This window comes from Petaurus breviceps, unplaced genomic scaffold, assembly GCF_028583685.1.
Source record: "Petaurus breviceps papuanus isolate PSGF00001 unplaced genomic scaffold, PetGlider_PUasm1.0 221, whole genome shotgun sequence".
Lineage (NCBI taxonomy): Eukaryota > Metazoa > Chordata > Mammalia > Diprotodontia > Petauridae > Petaurus > Petaurus breviceps.
The window spans coordinates 3,069,500-3,083,831 of record NW_027185877.1 but is presented as its reverse complement, the minus strand read 5'-3'; the positions used below and the strand labels follow the sequence as shown (position 1 = coordinate 3,083,831).

General features: G+C 36.7%; 1 long non-coding RNA gene across 1 annotated transcript in view; it reads left to right on the top strand.

Annotated features, from left to right (window-relative positions):
• Positions 1–5,257, top strand: part of LOC138166313 (uncharacterized) — a 143,902-nt gene extending 138,645 nt beyond the window's left edge. The window contains exons 4-5 of the long non-coding RNA XR_011169580.1: positions 3,916–4,158; positions 5,132–5,257. This is a non-coding gene — a long non-coding RNA (uncharacterized lncRNA). The remainder of the gene's footprint in view (positions 1–3,915; positions 4,159–5,131) is intronic.
• The last annotated feature ends 9,075 nt before the right edge of the window (positions 5,258–14,332 follow it).

Below are 14,332 nucleotides of genomic sequence, written 5' to 3'. Positions count from 1 at the left end.
CAAATGCAAAGACCAAGGACCAAGGTCTCTTTTGGGCCATATGACTTCAGAGGAGAAGTCCCCAAAGCCTTCTCCTTATAGAATGGTCTCTCACTGAATATACCATTCCCCAAGAGCTAGTGAGACAAAATAGTAAGTAACTGATACTGACAGGCCTTTTAAAAAGCCTCTGCAACCAACTAAAGAGCTTCCTCTTCAATATGTGCTTAGCTGACTGGTATCAGTTACAGAATGTCTATACATGCTCCACAAATACTTCCCTTACGTATCATCACAATTCTCCCAGAGCCGCTGGTGGAACTGGGTCCTCCTGGCTCTACAGATGGTGCTCTGTCCTCTGTACCGTTTAGCTGTCTCATAAGCAAGCTCTCTACTTCTCTGCATGGAAAGACACTGTTACAGCAACTCTGTGCATATATAAGATCCCTCATCACATTTATTAATCTCTAATTTTCAGCATTTATTGTTTGTTGTTCAGTTGGATGACTTTGATTTTGGGATAGAAACATAAAAAAGTTACACATATTTGTTCTATTGGAAAGGATTATATCAGGATGAACTATTTACATGCTAATGAGGAGGTAAGAAACAAGTGTCTCCAAAGGACATAAATTGTGATTTGTTCTTCTATTGGTTGTTGTTTGTTGTTGTTGTTGTTGTTATATACCACATTAATTGATTTGTGTTTTTTTTTCTCTGAAAGCATTTGAGTTATACATTTTCTCCTAACAACTACCTTAGCAGCATCCCATAAGTTCTGGTATGTTTTTTTATTTTTTAAAGCAATCGGGGTTAAGTAACCTGCTCAAGGTTACATGGCCAGTTATTTCTGGGTGTGGTGCTGAGTGTCTGAGCCTGGGACCTGATCCAGGTCATCCCGACACTGGAGCCGGCGCTCCTACTCGCTGAGCCACCTGGCTGCCCCTAAGCAATTGGGGTTAAGTAACTTGCTCAAGGTTACACGGCCAGCTGTTTCTGGTTGGGTGCTAAGTGTCTGAGCCCGGGATTCGATCTCCAGGTCTTTTCAACACTGGAGCCGGTGCTCTTACTCGCTGTGCTACCTGGCCGCCCCTGGTATGTTGTTTACTTCCTTAAAGGGTCTTTATCGAATATAATTGTTATTACAATGAGACCAGTAAATGATGTATGTAGTATTTCTTTTTCTTTTTGGTGAAGCCTTTATGTCTTGATACAAGGTTAATTTTTGTAAAGGTACTATGTGCAACTGAAAACTATGTAAATTCTTTTTCTATTCTCATTCAGTAATGGCCAGACAGGTTTTTTTCTCTGTTTTTATAAAGTTCTTTCAAATCCTTATTTTCTTTCTTATTTACCTTTTGATTTGCCTGGGTTTTAAAAGGATACCAGAGGTCCCTCACTATTATAGTTCTACGATTTTCCCCTGCAATTTGCTTAATTTTTCCTTTAAGTATATAGATACTATGCTATTTGGCGTATATATGAAATTTGTTATTTTTGATACTTCTAAGGATAATAGTTTCCTTCCTTATTTCTTTTTTTCTAATTCATTCTGCTATGGATGATTTCATCAATTTATATAATTGCTCATTATATATTTCTCTCCATTATGTCCTCATGTGCTTTTTCTTCTTTTTGCTCTCACTCTACTCTTTACCAATAAAAAGGTGATAAAAGAGATGGGGTTTTCTCAGCACTGTAACTTGACTATAAATGAAATAGCCTGGTTTTGTTCTTTTACCTCTCTTCTTGTTTCCCTGCTCCACCTTAATCACAGATTTTTATTCCTGTTTTCTTTCTTTTAATCCCACTTTATATTTCTGTTCTGAGATTGGAGTTTGTTCTGTTTATGTCCATCCTCTTAGCTATCCTACCCTTCTTTTTTTTTTTTAAGCAATTGGGGTTAAGTAACTTGCTCAAGGTTACACAGCCAGTTATTTCTGGGTGTGATGCTAAGTATCTGAGCCCAGAATTGAACCCCAGGTCATCCCGACATTGGAGCCGGTGCTCTTACTCGCTGAGCCACCTGGCCGCCCCTCCTACCCTTCTTCTTGAACTCCTCTCTTTACTGCCACTATTTCTATCCCTATTTCCCTTTTGAATTTGTTGTATTACTATACTAGAATCTTTATTGTGTGTGTATGTGTGCTTGTGTGTAATTGTGTTCAAACTTCCTTGGTCTAGTTCAGATGAAAGTGAGGTTTATAAGATACCTATTTCCTCTACTCTTTTCTCCGTGTTTAAAAATTTTTCATTTTATGCACCTCTTTTATGTTAGATGATTATCCTCTTTTCTTCTCCAGTACAGCCCCCTATCCTTACCATTTCTGTCTTCTCCTTGTCTATCATATTTTTCTTTCTTTATGCCTTTTGGAAACATTTATGCCTTACCCCCTCATTAACGATTAAACAGTTCATCTCCCATATAAACCTTTCCAATAGAACAAATGTGTGTACCTTTCTATGTTTCCATTGGTAAATGTCTATTCAGTTCTGGCCTTTTCATTAGGAAGCTTTAAAATCCTCTATTTCATTAATTTTTTCTCCTGTAATATACTTAGTTTTGCCAGATAGGATATTCTTGGTTATAAGTCTTATATTTTGCCTTTTTCTTCTGCTGCAGGGATTCCTAGACCACCTACTTACCAGTCTTTACTTGAGGCTCTTCTCCCCCTATCTCTTACTGTGATGCTCTGCTTACCCCTCCCCCAAATAACTGCTCTGGGCCATCCCCTGAGTTGAACTCTTTCTGGGGTCCTTTTCTCCCTATTGGATTCTAGGACTCTTTCTCTTCATTGGACTTTTGACCAGGAGGCTCCATTTTCCCCATGTTGAGCTCTGCCTTAGGGCCTTACTATTGCTACTGGGCTCTGAGGCTGCTCCTGCTATGGCCTTTTGCCACCAGGGGACCCACAAGGCTGTTTTGCTTACACCTTTCATCTACCTTTGCTTTTCTCCTTTGGTGTTTTGTAGGATGCCGGTCTTCCTTCTGTGCACACCTAAACTGGGTAGAGGAGTCTATAGCTGATTTTCTTTATTCCCTTTTAAACTGGTGCATTTTAAATCTTAATATTTTTTTAGAGGGGACTTAGGATCCTCTAGGTCTTAATTACCATTTTTCTATAATCCCTGTTGTAATATTGGAGTTTTTTTGGGGGGTAATTGAGAAGTTAAACAATTTGCTTAGGATTACATGTCAGAGGAGGGACTTACATTCATAACGTTCTACTCCAAGGTCAGCTTCTTGTTCACTGCCACACTGCTTCTCTGCTGTGTTGTTGTTGTTGTTGCTCTGTCGTTTCAGTCATGTCTGACTCTTTGTGATCCCATTTAGAGTTATCTTAGCAAAGGTGCTGGTGTAGTTTGCTGTTTCTTTATCCAGTTCATTTTGCACATGAGGAAATTGAAGAAAAGAGGTTTAGATGACTTGCCCATGGTCTACACAGCTAAGTATCTGAGGCTAGATTTGCACTCAGGGTTGTTTTCCTGACTCTAGGCCTGACACTCTCTTCACTATAGCACCTGGCTGCCCTTGCCATACACACAAACACACCCACACCCACATACACACATCTCATGATAAATAAATATCTGTTGAATTGAATTTGTACATGCATTTCTTACTCTTTCCTCCTTTACTGCTGTTTCCCTATATGTGTATCCTTTCCTCACAATTTCTAGTAAAAAATGGCTTCTCTCATTTTTCTGCTCTAAAACAGGATTTATTTTCTGTCAGATACTTGGGTTCTGGGGCACTAAGTGTTATGAACAATAACATACATAATAACATATAACAAATAACAATAACAACATACATTATGATAGATATAGGAAACATTGTTCAAAGGATCTAGAGATATCATGGCATGATTCTTTTAATTTATGTCTCTGGGTTTTCTCTCCAGCTCACATTAATGAGAATTTTCCTCCTTTTAGGCCAGACTTCTGCCCTTAAGCAGCTTCATTCGCTGTAAGTGATGTGTAAAACTTTATATCATGGACTACCTTGGATTCCAGTGAAGCCATCCCTTACTGAGTTAGAATGGTAGACTCCTCCATCAGTATGGACCTTAGAACCTAAAGCATTCTACTCTTCTGTCATGGAAAGTGGTTCTAATTTTTCAATAAAGAAGACTCATTTTTGAGTGATGAAAAACCTTTCTTTCTAAAACTGATGAGGTAAGTTATTGAGATCATTTAGTCTGGTTTGCATCAAAAGCCTTTCCAGGTGGCTTTTAACTCCTTTTGTGCTGTCCTTGTAGGAGAAACTTTTGGCTAGCTGTAGTTAATGAGAGGCAGAGCCTTATTTGACTTTCCTATCCTCCCTTTTCGTTAAAAAGACATCCTCTTTTGTGTTCTTGCTCATGTTATGTCAGAGACAAAATTTACAAGTCAGGCTTATGCCCTGAAAATCCTGCTGGGGTCTTCTTTTCAATCAACAGAGAAATCCTCAGAACTTTATTAACCTGCAGTTTTCCCTTTGATATTTGTTCTGTGGCTGTATATAATTACTCTCCATCTCAAATAGCCCTTGAAAGAGAAGTACTTGTGCTCTCTGGTTTTCGTGTGACCATGCCCTTTTTTGGCAGCAAATCACACATGAACACAACTTATCATAACTCTAGATACAAAATGATTATTCTACAGACGGGGGAAAACCAAACCTGGAAGCCCTTAACAGACACTTATACCTTATTATAACTTAGTCTCTTATTTCATTCTGGTGAATAGGAACAAATACATTATACTGAGAATTTGAAATTCTTCCTGAGGGTATTTATATAGAGTGAGAAAACATTTCCAGCAAATAAATAAAATGAAAAGGAAAAAGCAGGAAGCACATTTTGTGCATGTTGTGAGCCTCAAAGAGTGGCAATTTATAGTACTATGGATAGATTAATGGAATCAGAAAGATGTAGATTCACATCCTGTGTTTGATATGTGTTGGCAGTGTGATCCAGGGAAGTTGCTTCTCATCCTAGTACCTCAGCCAGCTTTCTAAAGCAGGAGTTCTTAATCTGGGGTCCAGGGATTTGTAGACATTTAATTTTATATTTTTACTATTTTTATAAATGTTTTTCAATATGATTTTTTGTCATTCTCTGTATTTTATTTTATGCATTCAAAAACATCACTCACCTGACTGACAAAGAATTCCATGACCCACACACAAGAATAAAGAGCTGCTGTATTAAGTCTAATTTTCAGAGCAAGTGCTGATCTGCATTGAGATTGAGTCTTCTCAACAGGAGTTCCCTATTCCAATGAAATCACAGGTATGGTCCAAAAATAAATTCATTTTTCAAAGATTCGAGTATGAACAATATGCAAGAACAAAACTATGGCATGGTACAAAGAATAAGAAGATACAATTTTTGCCTTCCACTTACTCAGGAGATAACTTGGCCTTGAGGTAAATGGAAGATTTTTAAAGATTATAGCCACTCAATTGAGAGTGAAAAACACACACACACACACACAAATACATACATACATGCACACACATAAACAATTTGAAAACACGTACAGTCAAGCAAAAAAAAATTCTGCATGGGCCATGTACCAAAGATATTTGTTTCATTCTGCAAGCTGAATCCTTCACTTCTCTATCAGGAGGTGATATGTTTCATCATTAATTCTCTGGAATCATGATTTATCATTGCATTGATCAAAATGACTGATTCTTTAAAAGTTATTTGTGTTCGCCCTATTGTTGTCATTGTATTAGTTGTTCTCCTAGTTTTGTTCTCTTCGCTTTGCACCAGTTTATATGTCTTCCTAGGTTTATCTGAAACTAGGAATGGGAGATTCTATTTTTTTTTATAAAGCAATAGGGGTTAAGTAACTTGCTCAAGGTTACACGGCCAGGTGTTTCGGGGTGGGTAATAAGCGTCTGAGCCCGGATTTGATCCACATGTCATCCCGACACTGGAGCCGGTGCTCTTACTCGCTGTGCTACCTGGCTGCCCCAGAATGGGAGATTCTTAATGTAACCTGCTCTTCAAAGCCAATTTGGATGGTACTTTTCTCACTGGTGAAGATTGATTACTCAATACTTCTGCATGAAGGGCTGAACTGGTAAGAGTTTGTGAGAAGGGAGAGCCTGGTCTTCTGATTACCAGCTTCTAGAGGGAAAACATGAGATTTGAGACTCCTTTTAGGTCTCTAAGGAGAAAGATTCTTGTAAGAAGCTGATATGTAGAGGAACTAGAACCTCAATTATTTTCCTATCCCTTGCTCATTACCCTAGAGACTTTGGAGAATTTCCTTTGGTTGAGATCTGTAACTTTTTCTTGGCTGAAATGAGATATTTTACTGCCAATAGTAAATTCATTCACTCATTCATTATTTGTATTGTTTGATATATATTGTCTTCTGTTTACCTTTTCTGATTTATGTTTACTATTGGCTTGGATAAATGGGATTATTTGCTATTTGCTATGTGTGTTCATTGTGGAAATAGAATTTGGTGGGAAGGGAGTTAAGCCTTGCATATGTAGCTTGGGGTCCTCCTTCCCCATTAAAGGATAGTGATCAGGAACCTTGCTTGAAGCTAAAAATTATTTTCCATAGAGTAATAATATTTACAGGACAAAGAGTAATAACTCTCTGAAGAGAGCAGAATGGTCAGCTTCTGGAACCAATCGCTTACTTCCATTCATAGCAGGAATCAAAGTCTCCTTTGTATGAGGTAGAAGAGACTGTAGAGATGTCTATGCTTGTCATATAGTTGATAATATCAGACCCATGTAGACACATATAAGCTACAAGGGTACTACATACAACTCACAGTGTACCATACATCTTACATTGATAAATGCTTGTTAAATTAAATATATTATCTTTACTCAAGACAAGTGACAAGATGGTACAAGACATTTAGCTGAAGTCTGTGAGTCTGATTCACAAACCTAGACAAACCATACCTTAGGGTACTGAAAGGATTGGTAGCTATGTTCACCAAGCCATTGTGGAGATCTCTGAAAAAATATGGAGCACAGGACAAATTCTTCAGGATCCATAAAAAGGGCTGGGGGAATTATCTTGAAGAAGAGAAAACGTCAGGGAGAGGGAAGGAGCGTCTGTGAGTATTTGAAGAGCTGTCATGAAGAACGATTAGGTTGATTCTGGCCAGTCCCCAGGAAGCAGAACTAGAAGCCCTGGTTGGAAGTCACAGAGGAAGCAGATTTTGATTTGCTAAGAGGAAAAACTTGCTAATAATTTGAGTTATCTGGAAGTGGAATGGGTTGCCTCTGGGGGACATGGGTTTCTCACCAACTGAGGTCTTCATGTAGAGCTATTGTTAGGATAATGAAAATGGGGGCTCTAGTTCAGGAATGCGTTGTCTAAGGTGAACTCTTAGATCCTTTCTAACTCTAATTTAGAAAAAAAAATCACTTCCTGTTTTGCAATTCCAGATGGAAAGTGTGTAAAAGGGAGGCCATGGTGCTATAACATTTCTTTCAGAATAAGTTACATAGCCTCAGTGACTGTAGGAAATTTAATAGGGGAGGTGAGTCACCATGGTCAGAGTATCTACCACCATTAGAGGGGCATTATACACCTGGGATAAATGTAGATCTATGACAAAATAAAGTCTTACTATTTCCCAGAGATGGAGTTTGAATTGCAGGAGTTGAAACGAACCTGTCAGTTTTTTGTATGATATTCTTGTCCTGGACACCTTACACAACTAGATGTATAGGCTGATGTTAGGCTGTGTACTATCTTTGACTGTATCTGTAGAATTTTGAACAGAGCCATGTGGGCTACCAATATATATCATGGTGGAGGCAGATCATTGCTCATCAAATCTTTAATGGGGGGAAAGATATAGGCAATGAGTAGAGATGCAGGAGTCCATTGCAGACTGAATGTCCTTCAAGCGGTCTTGTGGTATGATAATAAGCGCACTGACTCTGAAGTTAGAAGGTCCAAGTTTAAATTACTTTTCTGAAGGTTACTATTTGTTGGACCTTGTGCAATTTGCTTAACCTTTCTGGGCCTCATTTTCCTCATTACTAAATTAAAATTTTAGACTAGAAAGTATCTCTAATCCTTAACCAACTCTATACTTATGAGTCCTATGAACTCATACAGTCAGTAATGGTCTACACCACAAAGGCCATATTGCACATCACTTTTCTTTATTTAGATCTGATTGTATGTAACCACTGCATAGGTTCCCAAGGGTGAAACTGACTTTCAAAAAGACTATTATAAGGTTAAAGAAAGTAGATGTCAAGGGGGGTGCTGAGTAATTTTTTTTTAAAGGAGGCAGTAGGTTAAATAATTGGGAGCCTCTTTGAGCTTGAATTTGATGAATAATATTGATATTACTAATTGGTCCTGTAAATAAGTCATTAGCAGAGAATATTGATACTACATGGTGAACTTATGGATTTGATAGTCATAACTTCCTTTTCTTTTGGGGATGGTGGTAGTGAGGAATACATAATATTGGAGAGGAAGAGGATAGAATGAATTTTTTATATCAGTTTTTTTCAGAAACTTGGGAAGAACTACTTTATATGATCTGGTCAATGACTACATCATAGAATGGTAGATCTTTAAGTAGGAAGGGACTTCAGAGACCAGCTAATCCAAATATGTTTCTATAAAATTCTTGTCAAAATGAATTCTGGTATTTCCAGTAGTTATTGTCAGATAGTCTTTATACCAGTAGCTGGGGACTTTGGGTTTACTGAATACTATACTTCCATGTTCATTTGCTTTTCTATGATGTGTACATAATCTGTTCCATTGATGGGCCTCTCTCTTTTTTAACCAGTACCAAATAAACAATTTTGACAATTGTTATTTTCTAGTATAATTTGAAGTTTGGAATTGTCAGACTGTCTTCCTTTCCACTTTATTTCATAATTTCTATTGAGATTCTTGAAACTTTTCTTTCCTCTGAATGAATTTCATTATTTTTACCTAGTCCTTGAAAGTAATTCTTATGTAGTTTGAATAGTATGGTACTGAATATATAAATTAATTTAAATAATATTGTCACTTTTATCATATTGGCACAGCCTACCTACAAGCCATTAACATTTCTCCAGTTATTTAGGTCTATCATTATTTCTGTAAAGTGTAGTTTATAGTTATTTTCATATAGATCCTATGTATCTTGGTAGGCAGACTCCTAAATATATTTTCTAGCTATTTTAAATTGAATTTCTTTTTCTACCTGTTTCTGTTGGGTTTTGTTGGTAACATATGGTAATGATGATTTATGTAGATTTATTTTAGTTTATTATTATTATTATTATTGCCTTTTTTTTGGAGGAGGAAAGGCAGGGCAATTGCAGTTAAATGACTTGCCCAAGGTCACACAGTTAGTCAGTATTAAGTGTCTGAGGTCGGAGTTGAACTCAAGTCCTTCTGACTCCAGAGCTGCGCCACCTAGTCACCCCTATTTTAGGTTATTATTTTAATGAATAAGCATTTATTAAGTGTTTCGTATGTGCCAAGCACTGTGCTAAGCACAGGATATACAAAGAAAAAGCCAAAACTGTCCATTTTCTTTTTTTTTTAAGTTTATTTTTAGTTTTCAACATTTACTTCTATAAGTTTTAAATTTTCCTCCCCCTCCCTCTCCTCATCCTTCCCCAAGATAGTATGCAATCTGATATGAGTTCTACATATACATTGCTATTAAACATTCCTATTTTCACATTAGTCATGTTGTATAGAAGAATTGTAATGAAAGGGAGAAACCATGAGAAAGAAAACAAAACAAAACAAAACAAAAAAGAAAATAGTCTTGCTTCACTCTGTATTCAGACTCCATAGTTCTTTCTCTGGATGTGGATGGCATTTTCCATCATGAATCCTTTGGAAATGTTTTAGGTCCTTGCATTGTTGAGAAGGGCTAAGTACCAAGTTAGTCCTTCCACACTGTGGCTGTTACTGTATACAGTGTTCTCGTGGTTCTGCTCACTTCATTCAGCATCAGTTCATGTAAGTCTTTCCAGGTTTTTCTGAAGTTCATATGTTCATTATTTCTTAGAGCACAATTGTATTGTATTACATTCATACCACAACTTGTTCAGCCATGCCCCAAATTGATGGACATCCTCTCAATTTCTAGTTCTTGGCCACCACAGAAAGAGCTGCTATAAATATTTTTGTACATGTGGGTCCTTTTTCCATTTTTATGATGTCTTTGGGATATAGCCCTAGAAGTAGTATTGCTGGATCAAAGGGAATGCACATTTTTATACCCCTTTGGGCATAGTTCCAAATTGCTTTTCAGAATGGTTGGATCAGTTCCTAACTCCACCAACAATGAGTTAGTGTTCCAACTTTTCCACATCTTCTCCAACATTTATCATTTTCCTGTTTTGTCACATTAGCCAATCTGATAGGTGTGATGTGGTACCTAAGAGTTGTTTTGATTTGCATATCTCTAATCAATAGTGATTTAGAGCATTTTTTCATATGTCTATAGATAGCTTTAATTTCTTCCTCTGAAAAACTGCCTGTTCATATCCTTTGACTATTTATCAATTGGGAAATGATTTTTATTCTTGTAAATTTGATTCAGTTCTCTATATATTTTAGAAATGAGACCTTTATATGAGAGGGGGAAGGAGTAATCAGTATGCTTGTCATCTTGAGGTGGGGGGGTAGGTGAGAGATGGGGAGAAAATTTGGGACTCAAAATTTTGTGGAAATGAATGTTGAAAACTAAAAATAAATAAATAAATTCTGAAAAAAGAAATAAGGCCTTTATCAGAACATTAGTTGTAAAAATTCTTTCCAGTTTTCTGCTTCCCTCCTAATCTTGGTTACTTTGGCTTTGTTTGTGCAAAACCTTTTTGATTTAATGTAACCAAAATTATCCATTTTTGCATTTCATAATGTTCTCTATCTCTTGTTTGGTCATAAATTCTTTTATTCTCCATAAATCTAACTGATAAACTATTCCTTGCTTCCCTAATATGTTTATAATGTCAGCCTTTGTATCTAAATCATGTACCCATTTGGACTTTATTTTAGTCAGTGTCAGATGTTAATCTATGCCTAGTTTCTGCCATACTATTTTCCAGTTTTCCCGGCAGTTTTTGTCAAATACTGAGTTCTTATCCCAGAAACTGAGGTCTTTGGGTTTATCAGATAGTAGATTGCTATAATCATTGGCTACTGTGTTTTGTGTCCATATCCTATTCCACTGACCTATCCTTTTCTTTCTTAGCCAATGCCAAGTAAAAACTGTCAGTTTTCAAAGAAATTAATTCTCTCTCTCTTTCTCCATGTATATACGTATACATGTCTATATATCTATTCACATAAATGTATGATGTGTCCCTCTCAGAGATTTATTTCTAACCATACTCTGAAGTACTTGGATTAATATTGCCTTCACTGAGAATGCAGTGAGTGGCAGCTGGTGAACAGGGCACAATTAAGCAGTTTTGGAAATGAAAGTACAAAAGAGTACCTTATTTGACAGAAACTACAAGGCAAATTTGGAAACACTGAATGGAATGATGAACATTGGAAAGTATTCAAAGCATCTGTGCCAGTACCTTTAATCTAATAAAAAGGGTCCTGGGAACTTGGATTAACTATTGTTTATTAAGTGCACACCTGCACATGGTGAGATGCTGAGTGCTTTATGGAATAAGCTGAATATAAGAAGAAGAATTACTGAAGAATTAATATTTTACCTTCAATGATGTTGCTCCTAAGATACATAGGGGATCTAGGGTTTGGGCTGCAGTGCTTCTATGTGAAGGAAAGTTAATTGAAGGAGAAAGGGATTTGACCACCAACAGAAGTAGTAGCAAGTTCCCTGTCAGCGGAAGTCTTCAAGTAAAGGCTGAATGACCATTTGTTGGATAGGTTGCAGTGGGAATTTCTATTTAAGTGTATACTGGACCAGAGGACAAGGACTGTTTTTTAGCAAAGAAGTTGGCACATAGGAGGTACTTAGTGCACATTTGTTCAGTTGAATTAAATATTTCCTGAGGCTCTAATTCTGTGATTCTAGACAGGCTAGATAGTGAAACAGATAGAGCACTGGGCCAGGAACTAAAGTTCAAATTTGGCCTATGACACTTATTAGCTGTGTGTCCCTGGGCCAATCACTTAACCTCTGTCTGCCTCAGTTTCTTCATCTGCAAAAGGGGATAATGATAGCACCTTCCTCTTAGGGTTTTTGTGAGGATCAAAGGAAATAATATTTGTAAAATTCCATGCTCATTTTGCAAACTTTAAATCTAGATAGGATAAATAATCAATATCTTTAAGATATTTATATGACTCTTTAAAGTTTGTTTTTGTTTAGTTTTAACCAATTCTTCATAACTTTATTTGGGGTTTCTTGGCAAAGATACTAGAATGATTTGCCACTTCCTTCTCCAGCTCATTTTACAGATGAGCAACTGAGGCAAACAGGGTGAAGTGACTTGCCCAGGGTAACACAGCTAGTAAGCGTCTTGAGGCCAAATTTGAACTCACGTCTTCTGACTTCAGGCCAGGTGCTATATCCATTGAGGCATCAAGCTGCCTTTTAAAATTTGCAAATTGCTTTACATACACGATTTCAATTAAGCCTCACTACAACCTTTTGGGGATAGATTCTATAGGTATTATTATCCCCTTTTACAGAGGAGGAAACAGACTCAGAGAGGGTAAGTAACTAGTCCATGATCTCACAGTTAGCAAGTATAAGAGATATGACTTGAACCCATCTTCCCCAAAACATGTCACTAAATCACCCTGTCTCAAAAGTGAAAATCTGCAGCTGACTGCCATTCCTATGGCATTCTTGTTTTCTTTTTCCAGTGCCAGGAAAAGTGGAGAACAGAGACTGACAACCTATGGCTTATTTGCTTGTCATAGGTGTCACAAATACCACTTTTATGTGGGTTGCTTTCTGCCTCTGTCCCTCTTCTTCATAGAATTCCTCCACCTTTATTCATCAGCATGGGGAGTAAGAAGGGAGGGCATAATCCAACATAGGGGGTTTGTCACGGTGTAAACTGTGATAGGACAAAGAAACAGAGGATTCAAGGATGAGGATGGGATTAGCAAGGGAGTTTACAATGCTTTCAAATAGGCCTTATGCTCATCTTTCTTTATGTGGTCATCCCCAGACCACCTGAAGGAAATAGCTCTTAAGTATAGATTGTTTCAAATTTTTCCACATGGTGTCTACCCATTATGAAAAATTTCTCATGCCCAGTGACTTACTAGTGTGAAGATTATTGTCATCACATCAGTTTTCCCCAGAGGAAAATACATTTTAATGAGTGTCACGGCAAGCATGCATTACCACACAGTGTTCTAATTATTATTCCAACTTGGATATGCTGATTCAAAACCATAGAATATCCCATGCTGTAGAATATAGACTGCTAGTACAGTGGTTTTCTGTAAAGGAAAGCTATTGTTTAAGGCTCATTTTCCATTGCACTCTCTTGAATAAAGAAACTCTTCATTCACAGAGAGTTTCCTCACTCCCACAGATATGCCAAAGTTGCTTTAACATCTTGCATTACCCTGCTGAAATAATATGTGAACATATGTGGGCAAAAATGCCCCAAATAATATCTACATCTGTTTGGATGATTTATTCCTTCTTCTCACTTTCATCACACACAAGGCCAGCTGTCTCTATTGCCCATTTTATCAAGTAAAGGCTGTACTTGTACATGCACCCGTCCTTCTTGTCATTTTTATTGTGGGAGGGAAAAACATTCATCTGAGTTATTAATGTTACCAACTTCATGCAACTATAAAAACAATTCAGGATATGATGCTAAACATTTGCTACCTAAGTATTCTGAGAAGGAGTAGCTTACACATAGTAAGCAGCTATTCCGTAAAATTAATTTATTTGGCAGCTTATTTTAAATAAATTAATTTGTAGAGAAAGAATACTTTATTTTAATGTTTTGTTATTTGACACAAAAAGCAGTCATCATTCAGAGTTCTATGAATCTATTTTTTATATAAGCAATAGAGGAAAATATAACTATTGAATATGAATATATTAATATGCTTCTTTGGCAGCATACAAAACTTAGTTTATTTCCTTGAACCCACATCTGCCATAGTTTCTTTTAATGGTGCTCCTAGTGTTATTATATGAGGAAAATCCATATATTGAATTAAATATATTGCCTGAAGTTTATTCCTTTTCCATAAGCATCTCCAATGTGTAGTTAGTTTACAATCAGGTTCATAATCAACATTAAGGTAAGAAAATAGATTTAATATGCTTGCTTTATATATTTATATATATATAAGTATACATGTATCTCTCTCTCTCTATATATATATATATACACACACACACACACACACACACACATATATATATATATATGAATAT